This window comes from Lathamus discolor, chromosome 2, assembly GCF_037157495.1.
Source record: "Lathamus discolor isolate bLatDis1 chromosome 2, bLatDis1.hap1, whole genome shotgun sequence".
Taxonomy (NCBI): Eukaryota; Metazoa; Chordata; class Aves; order Psittaciformes; family Psittacidae; genus Lathamus; species Lathamus discolor.
In genome coordinates this window covers 31,787,891-31,804,850 of record NC_088885.1, presented here as the reverse complement: position 1 = coordinate 31,804,850, position 16,960 = coordinate 31,787,891, and the positions used below count along the sequence as shown (strand labels likewise).

General features: G+C 39.5%; 1 long non-coding RNA gene across 1 annotated transcript; it reads right to left on the bottom strand.

Annotated features, from left to right (window-relative positions):
- Positions 1-7,547: 7,547 nt before the first annotated feature.
- On the bottom strand, positions 7,548-15,637 carry LOC136007867 (uncharacterized). The gene is made up of 4 exons (XR_010609882.1): positions 15,497-15,637; positions 13,323-13,459; positions 9,156-9,314; positions 7,548-7,727 (listed from the first exon to the last, which is right to left on the bottom strand). It is a non-coding gene; the product is annotated as an uncharacterized LOC136007867 (long non-coding RNA).
- Positions 15,638-16,960: the final 1,323 nt, after the last annotated feature.

Here is a 16,960-nt window from a genome sequence, read left to right as displayed (position 1 = left end):
ACATATCAAGAATCTATTTAAGACAATCAGTCCAAGAAGCCCACATTTGTGCCCTGAAAGCTAAGCATCCTTTGGTGCTTTTGGGGGTCAGAACACACACCGCCCTCCCCCCCCGCAGTCACACCACAAACCAAACTATTGCTCTGTTCTGGATTTCAGGCAATTCCATCACATATTAACCAAACACATACTGCACACTGCCCACCCAGAAGCATGTAAAACTTGTTCTTGGAAATACATGGATGCTATTCACTATACACTATTCACTATATACTATTCAATATACACTATTCAGTATACACTGAATATATATATATTCAGTATACACTGAATAGCATGAACCTTTCAGCTTCTGACAAACAAATAACCTATAAGATGACAGCTATTGCTTGATAAAGCTTCTGATTAGTACTGTCAAACCCAGAAGCAAATAGTTTCTGAAGAACCTGGGGAAAAAAATATTTTAGCAATGACAGTAAAAGCAGCACAGTAATTGGTGCTTGGTATTCCACTTGTACTTCCTCTGTCAACACCAATCATGTATATGTGAGAAAAAGTGGCTCAAACTTGAAAACTAATACTCATTGACTGTACTTGGCACAAAGCTGAAAAGTCAACAAACTTACAATGCGGAATTGTTCAGAAGCATGCTATAAGGGTTGCTTTTGCCCTTAGTCTGTCAAGTCTCTAAAGAAGGACCCACTTCCTCAAAAATGAATCAGCTCCAACCATTTTACAATCTATGTCTGACCAAATATAAGCTGCTAGGTAAAGCACAGCAATTAACACTGCAATTCAAGCATCTCACCAACATTTACACTTACATACTGAGTACGCAGGGAATCCTCCATAGAGGTAAAGGCAAAAACAGGCAAACTATATACAGACCTGGGAAGGCATATCTTGAAACCGCATCTCCTTCAGACAAGAATGTTTCAGAGAATCCTGCTGTCACAGAAGGAAAAGAGGAAAAAGCATCAATAAGTTTTTCCTGCCGCTCACTTCTCTATTACCAGGCAGCCTTGTGCAAGAATTATCGTGAATTTTAGTGTGAGCCGTAAAGGATTTTGTCAGGAGCAATGAAATTTAGAAGTATAATATAGTGAGGCCTAACCTTAAGACATGGGATGCTTTGCTGTGGATTTAAAGCAGTAGCAGGATTTTATCCCAAAGATATTAACAACTTTGCAAGGCTTCTGCATGAATTAAACCTGTGACATTCATTTAGTTCAAATCTGGTTTATGGTCATTCTGCTAGGTTTTAAATTACCTAGATTACACCAGATATTTGCAAGAAAAATCAGTGTGTGTACACACAGAACATTTCCTACCACATCTAACAGAACAGTATATTTCTATATTCTGCTAATTATTACATTATTATTTTTATATATTATTTTAATAATATCAACAATTTTTAAAATTGGGTCTTATTCAGAAAATTTGCCTGTTAATACAACACTTCACTCATAACACATGTTCCTTGTACATGCAGTGCTCTCGCTCCTTAACACACTGCCAAAAACGCCACACAGCAGGTTGCAGCTCCTCAGGGCCAGCAAAGCTTATACTCATAGGGAGACTGAGCCCACTGCCTGCATCTGAACAAATCGAGTAGGGCTTGTGGATACAGAGATGTCAGAAGCACAGGGAAGTGGCACTTACATAGCTAGGAGGACCAGCTGGCCTGAGGATTTTGAGAGGAGGAATGGGTGTAAGTGTAAAATAAAACAAAGGTCATCCAATAGAAAATCAAATTTCATTTAAATTAAGTTCATTCAGCAAACAGATTATACGAAGTATAGTTTTAGTGTAGATTATCCCATCTGTGGTAGTAACCTTTTGGATCAGGATGCCAAAAAGAGTCACCCATTAAATCTGCTGCTGGGGCTGGGGCTGCATCATCCGCCTGTTGCTGCCTTACCTCCCCTGGCTGGGGGAAACGCCTAGGTTCACCTGCCTCCTCCTTTCATGGGGAATCAAAACATCCTGCTCCCAAAGTCAGTACTCCGCTCTACAAAGGTGCAGGGTAAAAGAAGGAAAAGAGAGGGAATTTGTCTGCCATTCTGCCAGCCATGCCAAGTGGAGCAGCAAGCAGCCTGAGGAGCAGCCTAGGGGCTGGGCCACTCAGTGGGCACTGGGACCAGAGTCTGCTCTGAAGGCCGCAAAGCCAACTGTATGAAACAGTAGGGTACTTTGTCTGAACTCATGTTGAGGAATAAATCCTGCAGAAAATACCACTTTCCGAGTTTACAGATACTTATAGCTATGAATTAAGACTGAAATCTTGAAAATTACCTCTCCCCAAAAAAATAAAGTTTATGAAAAGAACAGTAGTAAAAATTCTTTCCATTTTATCAGATACACATACTATGACTGTTAGTAAGCATAGTGCTAGGAATTATTTTAGCCATAGACATCACTACATACCACCAGCATTTTAAAAACCATCTCTTATCTTTCAAGTAGAATCTACTCATTTATTATTTACACAAGAACTGCTTATGAAATACATCCTAACACTAGGAAAATAAGCTTACAGAACCAACTGTCAGTTCTGTATATTACATGTTAATAATTAACTTTTTTTATTTTTTTAATTTTGGGCAATGTTGGTGGGGGATTTTGCTTCACTTAATCCAAATTATTTTATTCATTCCAATTCTTGGGCAAAAGCTATCTGAATGCTTCTCCACATGTGGCACTTCTAAATAATTCAGTCATCTGATCAGAAGAAAGAATACAGAAATATTTTCTCAAGAAAATTAATTTCTGGTTTAAAGAAGTGGTAGACACTTGGATGCTTATCTCATGTCTAGTTCCTTTCAGCACTATAAAATTCACAGCTTCACAACCTCCAAGTTCATAGACACTTTTAAACAAAAAGGAAATAGTAGTTTATGTGCAGGGTGCAAAATTACCAAGTTACTGTAATCTGAAGAATCACATATTCTCTTTCTGAAAACTTCACAGCCTTCCAGGAACTCTTCATTCATTCTGCAGATCTGCTCACTTAAAATTTTCCCCTTGATTCCACCCTACTCCAGCTTTTTCAGCTTTTGAAATTCCAACATGATCTAGGAGAGCTGGAATTTGGAAATGCATTTGGAAATGAATAAAAATCAATTAATGGTATGCCTTTCTAAAAAAGAGTAACAAACCTGATGTTTGAGATGGCTTTTACCTCATTTGACCTTCTCTCTTCTGGTTTGGCAGAATAAGAAGTTAAAATCTGTGCCATCTTAAATTACTAATATGAAAAAGAAGTGGAATAGCAACAAGTAATTCCAGCAAGGCTTTGTCCTGGTCGAGTCACTTATAGGGTTAGAAAGCAAGTGGAAATGAGTTGTCCCATAGAACATACAAATTTAACTCAATTTTAATTTTATCAGATTAAGTTAAAAAAGGCCTAGCAAAAAAAAAGAGCAAGCACTACTAAACACATACTTCATTGTATAAATGCACAATTTATTATCATAACACAAGATTAAAATTAAATATAAATCTTTCTCAGAGGAGTAAAATTGAATCCACTTTAATCTCCTTTGTACCATGTGCCAGATTAATTTCTATGGTCTCTGATTTCATTAGAATGCCCCAAAGGGATGAAAATAACTGGTTCCTTGTGTGTTTAGAAACATGCAACACCTCCATAGGAGCAATCCAGTCATGGGTTCCCCAGGCACGCTTCTGCTGGACAGCAGATTTAGTATTGGACTGCAGGCTCAGCATTAGGATCAACAAAGACTTTGCTCAGCTGCCTCCTCACCTTGACGGGACCTCCTTACACAGGGCAGAGCTCTCCATGGGCCCACCAGTTGTCAAGTACCAAGACTGTCAGCAAGAGACAGCTCATGTGCCATGGCTGTACACAATGCCTCTGGTGGGCATAAGAAACCATGCTTGCAAAACTAAGCATCTACAACTACCTCACAGCCAGAACACTTCAGCTTCTCTGTCTGCTGACAGACAGCCAAGCGACATGCATTCACCCCAAATCCCTTTCAGAGATCACCCTGGTAGGCACTGTCAGACACTAAGACTGGATTTCTTACTCTCTGATAGTTTTCAAAGGGACGGGGTAGAGACGTACTAGCTAAATAATTTGCAAAGTACATGATTTTCCAACTCAGACCCCAGAAGTGAACCTCCCACTTCCCAGAAGGGCACTCTAATCAGCAGCAAGTCTAGAGTCCTACTGCAACTGCTTCCAGTCTCAGGAAAGCATAAAAAAGGGCTCCAGGAGCTGGAAGAAGAACCTATGACTGCTTCCATCCTATGCAACTACCTCAACCACAGTATTAGAAAAATATCCTACACTCCTTTCCTGACCTCAGATTTTTCATCTTCACTTGCTTGTTGGCACAGATTTAAAAGGGAGATGAAAAGTACTCTGTCTCACACAAAGACTAGCCTGAAACACCACATTTTTTCTAGCTGTAAACAGAGAACTCCTTCTCAATTCTTAGGAAAAAAAAAACAGAGGCACGCATCATGCTCAGGAGAAAGTCTCAGACATGGATTGTAAAAAAGTATAGCACTTTAGTCAAGCAACTTTCAAATCAGTAGGAAGTGCTGGATTTAGGATGCACAGATGATAAGTAATACCTCTATATTCAGTAAGCAGTTGAGGAACATATCAAATCTGGGAAACAACATCTCACATCTGAAATCCCACGGTTAAATTTCTTTGCTATATGTGAAGTAATTCTCCAAACTGTTTCTGTAACTAAAGAATGAACCCTTACAGCTTTTTCAGGTAGGTTTAGCAATTTTTACACACTCCAATACTACTTCAGTTTCTTCTTTGAAAAGATTTACTGGTGAAATATACAACCTTGGAATTAAATTATGGATCTTTGGAGATTCCCATCTCCCAAAAGAGCTCAATGTATTTTCCCAGTGGTCTCAGATACAGATCAGTATTTCAGCTTCTGAAAGTTCTGTAAAAAGATAAAGGGGAAAAATGCTACAGTCTAAGAGATTATCACCTCTAAACTAACCTAGACTCAACAAGGAATGCAAAATCATCCTTTAAAATAGAAAGATATGTAGGTTTTAGGGGCATGTTACAGCTAAAGATTGCTCATGAAAATGCAGAGGTCCACCACAGGTGGCCAGGATGGTTCTCATTTAGGATTCTTAACATTGTTCTATAATCAGACTGTTGTTCCTCTCAACACTGCCAATCAGACTGAGGATAACCAGGAATGACTGCAGATGCCTAAGTCTAGGAAATGTTAAATTTCACCTTGGAACGCAATTTTTAAAAGTCTGAAGCCTGCAATAATTTTAAACAGGTGTATGTTGGGCAGGCCAGTTCTGATCATAAACGGTCAAATTATATCAACTAATACTCCTGACTAATCTGGCTCCAAGAGGCAAGTGTATCTTGCCATTTTGTAAAGGGCTGTGTGCTTGCTCCACTGCACCTTTCAGTGTCGTGTTCAATGGCTTGGTGTTTTTCAGCAAAGGGGAGAAGTGCTCCATGCCTGCTTCAAGTAGGATGCTTAACATACACCGACTTTTTCCCTTTCATAGACTGTGGAAGCTTGTGATGTTTTGCCGTTAAGCTGAAGGCACAACAGGCATGCTCTGGACTGCAATGGGGAGGATTCTGACTTGTACAAGCAGTTTGGTTTGGTCTGGTCTCTGTTAAACACAGATAAAGTCTTCTCTTTTATTGTTCAAAACTTTCATTAAAATTGAAATTAAAAATTAAAATTAAATGAAAATTAAAATTAAAATGAAAGTTTTAGAGGAACGCCAGCCACTGCAAGTGGCGAGGTCCCAGAGAAGAATGTCCTTCCATTGCCTGGTAGGTACTCCACACATCTCTGGCCTCAAAAACTCAGAAGAGACCTGAAAGTTTTTGCACTCTGTCACGGTAGACTGCTAACTAAAAGCACCTAATGAACTATAGACGTTTCAATCCTTTCTTTCAGTCATACATCAACAGAAAAGCTGTTTAAATGTATTTCAGTTCATTAATACAAAATTACCACCTCCACCAAGAAACCAAAATTTTAACACTGTGATTAAAAACTAAAAATGTAAACATGTGAGTACTGTAAGATTTTATTTCAAAACTTTAATGGTGTTCTTTAACCATGAGTAAAATAGGCAAGAGAATACTTCTGCCTGTAAGCTGTTCAGAAAGCTGGTGTCTCTTAAAGTGAATAACATTATAAAATCTGTCATTTTATTACATTCCATGAAAGTTTAATTTCATATACAAAGTAGTATATTATCTGAATATTACAGTATCTTGGCTAAATATGTCTTTATTACTGACTTATTTAATTTCTTTTAGCAGTGGAATTTATCTATCTACAGATTTACTGCAGCTAAAGTACCGAAAATTGTGCTGAAAAAATGCACACATTAATTGCCTTTGCTACTGCTGTATCTCTCACCTGGTTGCATGACATGAAAGTATCCACATGAAGTTTAAACAAACAAACAAAACCAAAACAAAAAGAAAACAAACAACAAAAAATGAGCCAGCGCAGCACACAAAGGAGCTTGCTGAGCTGTGTGCCCCTACAGCCCTGGTATATCTCACCACCATGTTTTACACTGTTATGTCAAGACAAATTACATATTATACTGTAGCGCACACACACACACACACACACCCCCCTACACACAGACAAAATATACATCTCATTCACTCTACACTTACTATCTTCTACTTCCTTGAAAATGTCCTGAAAAGCAAGATAATAGCTGCTTTCTTTGGAGATTAAGATCTTATTAAATTTTTTTTTAACAAGAGTCTGAAACTATAACAAAGGAAAAAGAAAGCAATTAAAGATCATGGCTGCCTGTCAAAAGAACATAAAGGGTAGAAAGAAGAACTCAAGCAACTTACAATTGCACTCATAGAATTAATGAACAAATGTGTTTTACATCTTCTAGCAGATCAAGGCTGATCTATGCCAGCTGAAATCTATGGAAAGGCCCCAGAAGCTTCCTAGTCATGAATGAACTGGACTCTTGGTAACATTCAATCAAAACATTGCAACGTTGCTAATAACAAGCACAGAAGCAGCAGAGAATTAAAAACACAGCTACCAACAAGATTTCATATTTCAAAAGTAAATAACCTTGCATAACTTTTTATATTAAAAAGAGCCATTTCACTTGTAATAAGCCATGATTATTATAATAAACAATAACATCACTTTCATAGCCAAATGTGATAATTGTTTCCTGAATATAGATTCTGTTCTCAGCCTCATTTTCTCCAAAGTTTGAGAAACTTCATGGGCAGAAATTTAGAAAAGATGGACAAGAACAGAATTCTTTACAGCTACATTGCCCTTCATCACTTTCAGTATCCTCTAATGTTTACCTCTGTTTATCTTTGGTAACTTATGCCAAAGTCTGATTACTCTGGGAAACCAATATAGGCTATTTGCAAAAATAGAACAACAAAAAAAGTCAGTTTGATATCTCATTTCAGAGTGCATGAGGAAGGGTAAACCAAAAGAAAGTTCTCTTTGATGTTTACAATAAAGCCTGAAATCACTTACTTGCTTATTTACATATAAAAGGTTGTCTCTTCTTCCTTTCCAGAAGTCCAGCTCAGTTTGTGGGTCTGTACTAAGGCTGTGCAGAAAGGTTCAGCAGAACCCCCATTCACACTGTGATGAATCTGATACAGCCACCTAATAACTGTTGTTTCAATGGCATGTAGCACTGCCCTGGAATTAGGATCTTGTCTGCAAAATACAAAAAAAAACCCTGAATTTCAAATCAATAAGTGTATTGTGACAGTACAGAGGTTTTCTTCTGCCTCCCCCTCCTCCCTTACATTTAAGAATGAACATCACTGAAACTTGGAATTTAGTTCTGACTAGTGGAAAATCATAAGAAAAAACCCTGAAGACAGAGATAAAAAGGCTGTTTATGAAGATGCAGGTCACACTTCCAGACGTATTTACTAATCAACACATGGCCAAACACCCTCTCTTAAACTATTGAAAGCAGAATCTTGGAATGATTCCTTGCAATTAACTCAGAGGTGAAAAATCTGCATTTTACTGTTTAATTTTCTAATAAGTAAGTTACGTGGTAATTTGGTGTTTGAATGAATGCTGATAGTTAACATAAATAATAGATTTTATGCACTATATTTTTAATACACTTTGCCAGTGTTTATAAAAAAGAATAAATAACAATACACAGCAAGGCATTTTAATAAAATATTAATGGAACATTCAAGTTTCCATTCTCCCTTTCACACTCTATCTTACCCCCTTCAGTCCTTTCATTTAAGCTAATTCATCTCAGTTTTAGCTTCATGCTTACTTCCACTATTCTGCCTGGCACACCTGTTTCACTGCCATAACATAGAGCAAGGAGCTGACCCTGAACAGAGCCTTCAAAGCATTTGTTACTGATGAGATGACAAATCTTCTCTTACCCAACAATTTATTATCTATCATTTCTGTTCACACTCTGCCCTAAACTGAAATCAAGCCTTTGGTTTACTTGAACTGTGAGCTCCCTGGGACATAGCTCTTATTATTGCTTCTCTACAGGTAACAGATTCACATCCCAGTGATTAGTGCCACATTCCTTTTTAATACTAATCTCAAAGGATGGCATCAATCTCATCAAAAACAGTAAGATGCCTTTTATGATAAGAGTTCAGTTGATATTAAATGCTCAAGACAACAGAGAAGTGCAATCTACTGGAAACACAATTAAAAGGTAACTCAACAGAATAATCCTGTTTTGTACTCTGGAAGCAGAGCTTCACATGATTCCAAATTCTGGTGACTTAATGGCCAGCTGAAGTCTTCCCTTTGAAATTTGTAAGCCCAAAATATAAATTTCTGAAAATTCTTGTTCTCGTATGACAAAGCAACTAAGGTGTTTAGAATCTAATAATTGCACAGAAAATACTTTGATACAACTTTTAATGATTAGGAAAAAATATGGGTAATAAAAATATTTGGAACACTAAACATTTAATTACTTTCTCATTAATGCAATTCACTATCAGTTTACATCTGAGACTAAAAATCACCAAAAGGATTACACTCTTTTCGCCCCTTTTTTTCCTCCCTCCAGCGTTGTATAGGTTACACAATAGTCTTTCCTTATTTATTTTCAGCATATATCTGATACAAGTCAGGCTTTACCGCAGATGTGCAAATGGGAACATGAGTTCTTCCTGACATTAGTCCTTTCACAATCTGTGGTGTACTTTTCATGATTTCCGCATGATGCTTCGTATCTTGAGAAACATAACCTGGCCAGGAGGTACATTTTTTCTGATAGCTTAGAATAGGCACTAACACCTGGAGGCAGAGGGGGAAAAGTAACGTTACAAATCAGTAAAAACAGTAACTTGGCTATTGGTGACATACTGCAAACTGCTTCTTTGAATCTGAGAAACTAATCCAAGCCACTTCTCAAACTCATGACTATTTGAATCAAAACTCAACTTTATTTTCCTTTTCTGTCAACAGAAATACGTACTCGAATCTCAAATTGTGCTGTAGATGGAAATCATGTTTTGGGGCAGTACTACTGCTCAGTCAGCTGAAAATGAATGCTGAGCAGCTTCAGAAACACAGACATTTACACCACTTTAATGATTCCTCCTCTTCTTCCCTCAGAAAACAGAGCCAGAGTAGGAAAGAGGGAAGCAGGCATAGTTCTGTATACCCTATACTCAGTATTTTCCTAACAGGAGAAATATATCCTATTAGTAACACAAATCCCTCTTTCCATGGTTGAATAGCCACTAATATATACCACTTATAGCCAGTTTCCTTGCAGGCTATAAGCTCATGTTTTAAATTACTTCCTAGAAATAGGCACCTATGATATCCTTTGGAAAGATATTTTTTCTGTGGTGCAAATACATAAGGTTGACTATGAATTTTGCTTCAGGTCACACATTTATCTCATCTTCTTTCACTACCTAAACATTTTCTAACTTTTCTCCACATTATTTGTTAAACCATGTCATTACAGAGTTCTGTTCAGGAAAGCATGTAGGAATTTGAAGTATGCTACTCTTTATCATGACAAAATTAAGCACATGGTCAAATCGAATTACTTTACTGAATTAGGTCCAAGCCATAGATTAGTTGAAACTTCACACCACCATCCCATGTGAGCTTCATGAACGAATGTCTTCATCAGCATATAGACTTCAGTCACTTCATAAGGCTGAAAGTATTTTATCACCAAACATCAAAACTGATAAGTAATCTTTGAATTACAGCATTCAGGCAGATGGACCCTTGTTATAAAATCAATTTCAGGACCCAGTTACATCCATCTGCTGCTACATACATACTGTCTCCCATTTACTCCTCTTGCTGACAGAGTGATTTACCAACAAGAAGCTGAAAAATAGTAGCAGGGAAGCAACAAGGAAAATAGCGATGCAAGTCTGCTCTTGCACAAATAGTTACAAACTCGAGGTTCATTTTAAGAGTCCAGTTTTGCTTGTTTTGACAGTGAAGACATGAATAGCAGATCAGCCTCATCATACCTATTGCTTTGCAATTATTACTCAACCGTGGTATGTAAGCAAGTGGGCAAAAATACAAGCTAAGGAAGCTAGGATGAGGAACACAGTACTTCTGTTTATCTGTTTTAAGCATCATCCCTCTCTTGAGACCTAATTTATTAGGCCCTTGATAGAGTAACCAATTGTGTTTTTTCAGCACTTTGAAGCTCCCATTCTATGCAAGCCTGCAGCAGAGCCTGTGGCATCCTGTTCTCCACTCCTTAAAAGCCTGCCCCAAGATCTGTCACCCTGGCCAGTTCCCATCTTGCTCTTGAAGAGGGGATGCCTTTCAGGGCTTGTATGCTCCCTAGAGACTCATAAGGCATTTAATGAGTCTCATTTAATGAGCTCATTTGTGGCTTTATGAAGGAGGTTATGCTCCCTTAACATAACAGACCCCTTGAACTTCCCAATCTTCATAAATCTGATAGGGTTTGCTCCAGTATGTTAAAGAGAAACAAAATTGGTATCTTAGGGGGTTATTTTTCTGTTATTGAGCACTGGAGTCAGAGTATGAGATGTCACTTGAGTTTAGAAACTAGATTTAAATATCAAGGCTATAAATGAAATATTGTGCATATGCTGAGTGAGGACTAAATTCATGCCAAAAATCTATAAACTTCCATTCCCATTTAGTCTCTCCTTTGGAAAAGGTTTTAAAATGAGTTTTTAAGAACTTTTGGCTGAAGACTTGTTGGTTTGGTTTTTTTTCATAACACAAACAAGTAACACATGGAAACTGGAAGTTATGAGATATTTAAGTTAAAACTTTAGCAGGTGCTACTGCTGGGAGAGTTTGACTACTCTAGTTAAGTAAACAGCCACAATAGTGCTACAGATGCTTTTGCGACAATCAAATCTTAAGTATGAGTTTCCATAACATCAAATCAAAGGAGAAACAATCCCACTCTCATTTTAAGCAGAAATAACCAAGTCAAGTGAATGCTTATATCAGGTTTCACAAAAATCAGCTTCCTTAATACACAAACCTAGCAATGAACTGTGGACTTAACTGTCAACTTCCTCTTTATGCTAGTCATGATTTGCTCTTTTTCTCTTCCTTAATAATCTTTTAAAAAAACCTTAACCTTTTCAAACTGCCCAGCAGTGGATTTCAGATGCATTCAGGTTGCTGTGCTTGAAATCCTCCCCCTTTGAAGTTGACAGAAGTTTTGTCATGGGCTTCAATCAGGCAGAGATTTCTTTCTCAGCAGGAGAGTTGCAGTTCTATCCCTGTCCCTACTCATAAGCGCTGTCTCTCAAGGTCAAACCACTGAGATAATGACCAGACTAAAATCTGCTGCTAACAAAGTGCTAAAAAAGACAGGAAGATGAAAACTCTTCTTTCTGTCACTGCCATCAGTATTTATCCACAGTATCTGTAGTAGTCTGGCATGAAGTGTTATTTATTCCCCTCCTGAAATACCAATTTTTCACAGAAATGCAGAAGCAACAACTAGGACTGTTCTGTGAAACATGTTTGGCTGTCCTGGTCTTAAATTTGGGGTTCCAGAATCCTGACTATGGACATGAACTACCATATTGGTCTTTTCATCCATCCAAAATTTGATCCTGGATCTGCAATTATAAAAATTTCCTCAGACCTAGAGTATTTTCATTTAAAATCATGTTATTTTGATGAGCTAACACTTCAAAATTTTGGGAAAGAATCCCAGGTAATCAGGGTCAAGACCACAGACGTGACCCAGCACCTGGAAAGAAGAGTACAACACCTTTACACCCATGACATTGCCTTTTTGTACCAAAACCAGATTGGCTTAAATCAGAGCTTCAAATGCAGTTCTAATGGAATTTTTATTGCAAAGGTAGCAATCTGGGTTTTTTTTTCTTTAAGATATTCACTTAGACTCAGCTACACTTCAAAATTAAATAATGCATGTTATTCCCAGAACTTTTACAAGACAAGAACAATATAAAAAATGCCCCAAACATCCAGCCCTAATTCTGAATGGTTACTAGAGTGTCATTAATAAAGCAAGTGGTTTCTATGAAACTTCAAGACATGTACACTAAAAGAAATAGCACATATATGAATTTAAATACTTATGCCTTATTCTTTAAGAAAATCTCATGCAAGTATTTGGTTTTTTTAGCTTAATCCTGATGACTCTTCTAAGTTTTGAGACCTTGTATATGAATCTGATGATTTACATTTCAGAAACAGCACAATTTGGGGAAACTGGTGGAAAACTAAACACTTCAGCTTCTTATTACCTTCTTATGAGCTTTCCTACTTTATGAGCTGTAAAAGCCTTTAACCATGTGACTTTAATAAACTGTTTTTACATCATAAGTCAGCAGAGAGCTGATTTGAGGCAGTAGTTGCCTGTGTGTCTAACTGCTGGCATGGTAGCTTCACCATGCCACTGCTCCTGAAGGAGAGGGAGTTACTCATTGCTGCCCATAAGGAAAGTGACTCATCCCCCATCTTTCATAATGACATATACTGGACACATCTTATCACTGCACTGGGGATGGCTCTAGAGACCTGACCATGAGAAAAAATACGTATTTCATGCTGTAAACAATTCAGATGACAGCAGTCACATCCATTACACAAAAAGCAAGAAAAAGAGAGGTGCTACACAGAACTAAGCCTCCAGCGACAAGCTATCTCTGTTGATTACGTAGACAGCACTGCTTTTATAAAGAGGCACTGTTTTTCTCTCGTAAGAGTCACTTTGCATCAGCTGTCTCTGGTGTTAGTTAAAATTTCACCCTTGTTTTTGCTGCTTTATTACAAGTATCTGGCTATAAATACCTCTTCTGTGAAAGTGACTGATGTTGGAGCAGTGTTTGAGAAAGTTTCCGAAACTGCGGGTCGTTTCTCTTGTTCTCCATTCCAAGGTGTTCTGTGGTCTTCCTCCTAGCAGCTTTCTGCATCACCTCAGGAGACGCCTGAGGAAAGTAAGATGCAGGCTATCAGTGTGACAATGTCACCGTTGCACTACCGCTAAGACAGAATGAACAAGACAAGGAGAGGCTCAGCTACCCATCAGAGCTCTCCAACCGATGCATCATAAAAGTCAAAATCTCAGCATGTTTTGCTGGGATTGAATCGAGAAAGCATGATATATAAATAGGTAAGTTGCAAATCCAAAGAATGTTTTTCAGAACACTTACACAACATGAATATGCATATATGCCCTGGTCTTCCTCCTAAACCTGCTTTTCCAGCTTCCTCAGGGATGTTCATTGATTTTTTCCAAGCCCTTGAGCTTGGAAATATGACCATGCAAATAATCTTTTGGAAACCATCCTTGGATACCACATCACAGCATTTCATTGGTGCAATATTTCAATATGTGTAATTGCATTTAGTAATTTATACTTTGCCAAAAGGCTGTATATTCTCATCTTCCAGAGAGCTTGCTTTGAGGCTAGCAGACACAGAATAAGGGTCACACCTCCAGATATCAGCAACGCTGCATTTTAGGACATGAGATGAGGCTGCTGCAGATCTAAGTTCCTTCCACTCTATACATGACTTCTTCTTCAGTTAGTGGAAACCAAAAGAATATTTCAAACAGCATAATCTCCCCACAAATTAAGTATTCATGTCCAAAAAGAAACTAACTCTTCAAAATCTTGTTTGCCAGGGCTTTGTATTTCATGACTTGGTAGCTGTGCAAGTTACTGTGAATTTCACTGCTGGCTCAGAAATACCAAATTTGACACTGAAACAAAATGTTTCTAACTTGAAAAAGTTAAAAGCCATAACAGAGAGCAGGCTGAACTGTGTGCAGCTTGGGACCATGCTGACAAGTAATCAGTTCACTCCATCATGCCAACAAGCACATGTAGCACTAAACGACCCTTCTAGTTAGGTTGTAGCCCACTTAATGTATCAGCTAATGGGCTAAGAGGGACTGAGGCAGCTCCTCAGCATAGCAATAACCTACATGGAGAAGATCAGCACACTCCTGCTGTAGATCACAACTAGCAGTGAGAAATAGGGAGAGTACTACCCAGAACACAAGCACAACTCCAGCAGCAGCAGGAGAGGGGGGAGAAGGAGAGCTATTCTATGCGCAGATGAAGTTTTCACAGATTTTCCAGTTAGATGCTACATTAATGAAAATAAACCATTTGCCACAAAGCATTTTAACCAGGACCAAGCTTTACACAGTTCTCATATTTCTAGTTCTCAGCACAGACACCAGAGAGCCGGTACAGTGGAGGAAGAAACCAATGACTTTCATCAAAGTAAATTGTACAGATCTTCAAAGCCACATATATTCAAGGGAAGACAAAGATGCGGACAGGAGGAAGACCATCACTGCAAAGCATCAGTATTTCTACCCCTTGGTTTTTACCCCAAAGTTAAACTATTCTTAAGCTGCAATCAGCTAATTTGAGAGGAAATACTAGCACACAGCCTCAAGGCAAAACAGTTACATGAACAATTAATTTGCAAGCCACCTGGTCAAACCAAGAATCAGCTTGAGTTGAGGTTTTGTCCATCTCCTCCTCAAAAATAAACCACCACCCCCCCAAAAAAAAAACAACGCCCCAACAAACAAACCTGAAACTTTAGTAGGGGCTGAAACTACTACATCTCGTTGAGAGATGGCATTCTCACTCTCCCCTCTGCTTGCTCTTCAGACTCAAAATAACCCTCGGAATCGAAAATTTATACATATATATATATATATATATATATATGTACACACATGTAAAAGAAACGCAAACCCGCTGCTTTCCCACTACTTCTAAATACGCCGGGAGACCACCACGATCCCGCCGCGGTCCCCCGGAGCCGGCAGGAGGCACCCGCTGCGGCGGGCAGCGCGGCCTCCCAGGGAGTGAGTGCTCCGCGGCGCCTGGGACAGTCTCCCGGATCCGAAGCGAAGGCACCGGTCCGCTGCCCCTCCGAGGCAATTTACCCTTCCCACCCCACCCAGGTGCAATTACCCCTCTCCTCCCTGTCCTTACAGCTCACAGCATCCCGGCTCCGTGGGGATGGCAGCCCCCGCTTCCCTGCCTGCTGCTGTCGCCGAGAGCTGGGGCGGAGCTCGGGGAAGGGCCTCCGCCGGCTGAGCGGGGCTGGCTCTGCCTGGTCTCCTCTGCGGCAGCCCCGGAGTGGGTTGTGGAGCCCCCGCAGGAGGGCGGAGGAGGTGAACGCAGGCGGCACGCCCGGATTTGAAGGAATTGGTGAGCGTTCACAGCATCGGATCCTTATGGAGCAACGCTTGCAAATCATCAACATCCCACCACCTCCCGCCGAGAATGCGCGAAAGGGGGGTCCCTATCTCAGCATATCCCCCCCCCCCCCCCGCAAATGTTTGCAAACCTGTCATAAATTAACTGCTTGCTGTCTTCACCAGAGACTGTAGTGACAGGACACGGGGCAATGGGCTCAAACTTAAACAGGGGAGATTTAGGTTACATATAAAGAAGAAATTCTCTACTGTGAGGGTGGTGATGCACTGGAGCAGGTTGCCAAAGGAAGTTGTGAATGCTCCATCCCTGGCAGTGCTCAAGGCCAGGCTGGATCGGGCTTTGAGCAACCTGGTCTAGTGGAGGGTGTTCCTGTCCCTGGCAGGGCTGCTGGAAATAGATGATCTTTAAGGTCCCTTCCAACCAAAACCATTCTATGATGCCATGATTTTGCCTGTACTTGCTTACCAGCATGCCCTGTGGATGCCAGATGGAAGCTCTTAGACCAAAACCAGACTGCAAATGTCAGGTTCCCACCTGCACCCAGCACCATAACATCCCCTAGGACCCAGCTGTCCAAGACAAGGGCTAAGATGGAAGCGCTATAGCTACTGATGTTTTCATTTGGGCAGATCTTAGTTAAACTTCAGGTTATGAGAAAAGTAACTGCCTTTTACACAGCGGTGCACAGAGAGCTGCTTTCTGAAGTTACACTCACTGCATAATAAATATTTTCTACCACTATTTTAAACTGCCCTTGGTTTTCTGTTTGTTAAAAAAAAAAAAAAAAACCAAACCCCAAAACAACAAACCACCCCACCCCACCCCCCTCAAAAAAACAGCCAAACAAAAAAATCAGGTCACTAGTGTTTGCCTTCCCTACTTCACACCTGATAGAGCTACCTGTGTTTGATTAAGCACAAAATACAGATATTTGCAGAATATATGTTTTCAACTCAGTCAAAGCAAAAAAAAAAAAAATCTGTAGATGTTCGGAAAAACATCTATTATGCCAGCTAGTTTCATGTTGGGTGTGATGGGCTTCTCTCTGAGGTCACTTCAGTTCAGCACTTACAAGCAGTTCGTTCCTCAATCAGCCCATGGTGGCCAGCCCACCTGCTGGTCAGCCAAACTGTAGAGCATCTCTGTGGATGGCCACCCATCTAAGAAAAATGTGATAAATTCAACAGCACCCTTATAAAATACTAAGCTGTGGGACCATCTAGAAAATGCCTACGA